Source organism: Equus asinus, chromosome 10 (genome assembly GCF_041296235.1).
Source record: "Equus asinus isolate D_3611 breed Donkey chromosome 10, EquAss-T2T_v2, whole genome shotgun sequence".
NCBI lineage: Eukaryota > Metazoa > Chordata > Mammalia > Perissodactyla > Equidae > Equus > Equus asinus.
The window spans coordinates 21,656,435-21,662,057 of NC_091799.1; positions in this window are offsets into that span (position 1 = coordinate 21,656,435).

Sequence of the window (5,623 nt, forward strand, 5' to 3'; positions counted from 1 at the left end):
CCCGCCCGCCGGCTGCTCCGCCCCCGCGGATGCTGGAGGACCCTGCCCAGCCCCCCAACCCCCCCACCCCCCAACTCCCCGCCGACCCCTCGCGGAGACAGGCCTCAGGGGCCCTGTGCTCCGACTTTGTCCGACCTTGTCTGAGCGCCCACCACTCTCCCTCCTGACCGCCCCCCACCCCCGCGGTTCTCCTCCCCGCTCAGGTGGTGCTGCCTCAGCCTCCTCGGAGGAATTCTGTTCTGTGGAGTTCTTCTCACCAGATGATGCCAGCTACTCCCAAGCCCTCGGTTATCCCACCCTGCTGCACCCCCATCTCCTCTCACGCCGGGCCTGAGCGACCAGCAGCCCCTAGACTTCCCCTCTGCTCGGGAGCCCCAGCCCCGCCCCGTCAGCTTGTTCCTCCTCAGTGCTCCCCACCTGAGCCAGGCACTCCCCACCCTGCAGCGCCCCCCTCCTCCCATTGGGTCAACCACCAGCTCCTGACGGCTCTGCCGTCTAGGTGTCTCTAGATCCCACCCACCCTCTTCCTGCCCTCAGCTCCACACTGCCACCCACAGCCCCTCCCACCTCAGGGTGAGGCCCGTCTCCACCCTCACTACACGCTACCCAGCCAGACTGAATATTTTCCGTTGCTCCTCTCTGGCCTGGATCTTCGCCTCTGCTGTTTGCAACTCCACACACCTCACTGCTCTCTGAGGCAGCCTATTCGACTGAATGGCAGCTCTAACTAAGCAAGCTTTTCCCGCTCCCCTGCTGGGAAGTCCTTCTTGTTGTCTAACCTTGCAGTCTCCTGCTGCACTTGATGTTTGCTTGCTCCTGGCTGGAGAGGGGAATGGTGTTTGAGTGGAGAGGAGGAGTTCTTCAGGGGACCCGGACCCAGGTCATCTCGAAGGCACTACAACATCAAAAAGCCTATTCTTCCACTGCCCTCAGCTCCAGGGGAGGGGGAATCCCATTGCTGAGGGGCCACTGGCCTCTGCGAATGCATCCCCGTTTGACCTAATTCAACGGACTCAGGCCACTCAGGCCCTGTACTGGGCTCTGGGATGTGTCCCAACAGCTGGAGGGCACAGTCTGGAGAGACAGCCCTGAGCACCGACCGAGGGAGCTCCAGGCTGCGCTAGAGGGCTAGGCAATGGTCCCCGGACTTCAGGGAAGGGAGCAGTGGGCATCACTGGGGCCTGGGCAGACAGCCGGGGGCCACGCTGGCCCACCAGCCCGGGTAAGTGCTCCCAGAGGGAACCCAAGGCCTGGTTGTCCACGTTGGTTTGTGGGACCCTCCTCACTCCCAGGTCACCTGGAATTCCCTGCCTCTCACATACACCAGGAGCCCCCGCCCCCCGGGGAAGCCCCTCTGCACTGTGGGAAAAGCAGCAGGCCGGGGCTAAACAGATCATGTTTGAGCCCAGCTCTACCACGGATTAGCGGACTGACCGCAGCACGTGACTTCCGTGTCTGGGCCTCAGTTTCCTCGTGTGTGAAATGGGAGTAAGAGTTCTCACCATGCAAGGCTTTAATGAGCTGTAGTGGTGGTGTGAGTTTTTATACTACTTTTCATAGATTCCCGAGAGATCCAAGCAGCCCCAGCGGGGTGGGGACAGGGGGAGGCAAGGCTCCCACAGCCCCCCGGGTCTGTGGATACTCAGACACACACAGCCCGGCTCTTACAATGAGCCCCGAGGTCGGAAGGGCGCTGTCGGGGCTCCCCCCAAGCCCCGCCCCGCAGCCCCGGTCTTGCAGCCGGCACGCGCCACCTTGTGGCCAGACCCGCGAGGTGTGGAGGGCCCGCGGCTGGCCCGCGAGGACGCGCTGGATGCGGAAACTCGGCAGCACCGGCAGAGGGAGCTCCTGCGAGCACAAGGAGGAGGCTGGGGGTCATGGGCGGCAGCGGGGCTGAGGTTGGCCCGGCAGAGCATCCTGGCGGCCTCCCTGGTCCGTATCCGAAGAGACCGTGAGAGTGGGCCGGCCCCTCTGAGGAGATGGTCCCTTAGAAGCATCCATGTCCTCATCCTCCCGAAGTGGGCGGGAAAGGGAGCCCAAGGAACCTCATTTCACTCCCTCAACAACACTGCGAGGTCAGTATTGACCCCATTTTACAGATGAGGAAACTGAGGCTCAGACAGGTGGGACTGGCTGTTCGGGGTCTCACAGCTAGTCCGTGCAGGGGCAGGATTCGAACTCGGGTTCTCTGACTCTAGGTTGACTGTGCTCCCCACAGCTCAGGAATTATTTGCTGCCTTCCCTCTGGTCGAGGGCACCCAGTCCTGCCGTGGGTCCCCCACCACCTCTCCAGCCTCAGGTAGATGTGGCAGTAAAGCCTAGTGGTTGGGTGGCCCCAGCTTTGGCTCGCACCCCGATTCTTCCTGTGCCCTTAGGCAGGGTTTTGTTGGCCTGTTTTTACTTTTCTGAACCTTCGTTTCCCCACCCGTAAATTGGGGTAATAATAGCGTCCACCTCAGGGTACTGTGGGCAGTGGGCTGCTGCCACCAGGGCCGGGCTGGGGCTGGGGAGGGTGACCCAGGACTGCTCCCCACTGAGGAGATCAGCAGGAGGGGCCCCTCCCGACCCTTCAAGGTGACCTCTGCCCTGCATCCCCCGCAGGCTCCCGCGCCCCCCCTTCTCAGGGGCTGTGTTGGTGATTCAGTGTGTTCCCTGCTCTGTGCCCTGCTGATCCATGTGGACGTCCTCACGGCCCCCTTCCCTCCGGCTTCTGGTAAGGGTGGGCCAGTGGGAGGTGCAGCAGGAGACCGGAGGACAGGAGAGGGAGGCTGGGGTGTGTCTTCCCCCTCTCTCCCTGCAGGGGCGCGCTTCTGCCGACAGCTCCAGGGGGGCCCTCTGTCACCTCCGCTCTCGCCGCTCAGGTGCCTTGGGCTCCCTCTGTGGCCCAGTGTGGGGCCGCCTTCAGCCCTGACCTCACCGGCTCTCTGGAGGGCCTTCCCCGCTGTCACCCTCTCCCTCCTTGGAACCCTCTCCTCGGCTTCACTCAGACCTTCCTGGCTGCTGTTCCTTGCTCTCTTTCCTCCCCAAATTGTGGGGTGCGTTGGCGTCTGCTCCCAGCCCCCTGCCCTTCTTGCGCGTCCCTCCCTGGGTGAGCACGTCCACGCCCAGGCTTCCCGACCAGTCCCGTTCTCTCGGGAGCCTTCTACCAGTGGTTCTCAACCCTGTTCCCACTCCCGCTTGATAACAAATATCTTGATTACCCCGAAGTGAAATGACATACACATGCGTATAATTCCCAAAAGAAAACCATCCCAATGCCCTAACTGAAATATCAGAGGGAGCCATTGAGGGCCAGGGGGAAGCGCACAGTAACTTGTTCAAATCCTGGCTCCTCCACTTCCCAGCTGTGTGACCTTGGGTAAGTCGCTTAACTTCTCTGTGCTTCAGTTAGCTCCCCAGCAGAAAAGGGATTTTTTTTCCCATGCAGTGCTTTACTGGATAGAATTGTTATGAGGATTAAATGAGTAATTATTCATGAAGCATTTAGAACAGTGCCTGGCACATGTTAAAAGATAAATGAGTGTGGGCTAAATTTTAGATGATATATATTTCAGTTGTAAATACTCTCATTGCTGGCACTAGAAAAAATAATAAAATAACGAGAATCTTGTGCCTGGATGTAGAACCCCCCGAATGCGACAGTCACAAATGCAGACCAGTACAGAGAGTGTCGTCTCAGTAACTCAGACACCACAAGTAGTGTTGACATTAAGTATGCAATTTTCCAAAATGGTGACAACTCTGGATAAGGTTTTGAACAAGATAGAGAGCAATCTTCCTTCAGTTTATGTGGAAGTTGTATTTCTGGCAAACTCGGTGTATGTTAAAATTCAGAGCATTCATGCAAGAATGCTCTGTCTATAAGCCAGCCAGACCTGGGCTCTTGGCGCAGACACTGAGAAACAGGTGTTTTTCCTCTACATGAGTGTCTGGCAGGACATTCAAAAGTCAAAGAGCACGTGGGACATCCTTCGTGGACTGTCCTGCACGTCGCCAGGGGTGCCCCTCGGTCATCATGAAAACTGAAAACACTCCCACAAATTCCTAAAACAGCTCCCAGGAGGCCCCTGGGTTCTACGCCAACCGCCAGAGGGACTTTTCCAAATCCCAAACTGTGTCTCTTGCCTGTTGACTCCCAGTGACCCTCAGGCCAAGTCCAAATTCCTGAGCCTGTTGCCCAAAGTCCTCGTGATCCAGCTCCCTGCCCCCTCCCCACAGATGCGGATCCATGCCCCCAGCCCCCACCCTCTCCCCGCCCCTCGAGACCCCCCCCCCACACACATACACCATCCCCCCCCCCCCCAACACACACACCCTGTGCTGTGTTCTCACCGGTCTTTGCTCCGGGTCGGCTCCCTGGAAAGCCCGGACACCTCCACCCAGTTAAATGCTCCAATGACACCTCGCTGATCCTTTGGGACCCCGTTCTGGCATCATCTCCTCAGAGAAGCCTTGGTCACCCCAGGCTTCGTGGGGCCTCTTCTGTGCTCCCCCAGCCCCCTGGCTTCCCTTGAAGACCCCCGCACCGACCATGCCCTGTTCTAGCTGCCAGTATAGACGTCGGTAGCATCTGAAGGCAGAGCGTGCAGCAGGTGGTTCATAGTGAACGAGGACCAGTCAGCCCCAGCCCTGGGGGAGCCCACGTCTGGTGGAGGGACAGACACACGGACAGTACTTGCAGAGGCCAGCTGCCAGGTGGCAATTTCCCAGAGGAAGTAGGACCTTGGAATGTGGATAGAGTTTTCTAGGTGGAGGGGAGGCAGAAGGCACACCTGGCTGAAGACCCCGTGTGGCAGAGGTCGGGCGTGAGACAGAGCATCACTCCATCAGGGACTGCAAACAGCTGAGTGTTGCCTGGGGTCAGAATGTGGAGGGGTGCTGATGAGAGGCGGGGTGGGAGCATCCGCAGAGGGCAGCTCTTGCAGAGCTTCTAAGGTGCCGGGGGGGTTGAGCTTTGTCCTAGGGGCACCGGGGAGACATCGAAGGGATTAAAGCAGGGGAATGAGGGGATCTCGGCAGGTTTGCGTGTGGCAGAGCTCTCTTGGGGCGGGGTGTGGAAGATGCGCTGCAGAAGGGCAAGAGTTGCAATGACCCAGGAAAGTTATGTCTGAATTAGGACAGGGAGGAGGGTGGGCATTTGAGCAGCAGAAACAACAGAACGTGGTGTCTGCTGGGGCTGAGGAAGAGGGAGAAGGCCAGAGTGGACCCCTGCCTCTCACCTTGGCGAACCCCCAGGGACAGGATGGAGACAGGGGCCTGGCGAGTTGGCTAGGGGAGGGTGGCCCCAGACAAACCCAGACCTCCCTCCGCTAAAAGACAAGCTGCAGGCCCCTCTGGAGACACCAGAGGGAGCTCCAGGATAGGCCAGGCTCCTGTCTCCCTCCAGCCGCCAGCCTCCAGGCCTCCACCTCATCTCTCAGGGGGACCAGACCCACCCCACTGCTCCGATGGAGGCTCTGGAGGTCCTGCCAGGGCCTGGCCAAGTCTGATGGCTCACACTCTCAGGCCACCTCATCCTCCGGCCACCGGGTTCGCACGTGGGGGGCACCTTTTCAAGGCAGGGGCACGTGGGGGCAGAGGTTGGGGACTGCAGGCTGTAAGTACTGACAGCCTGCCCCTGTCC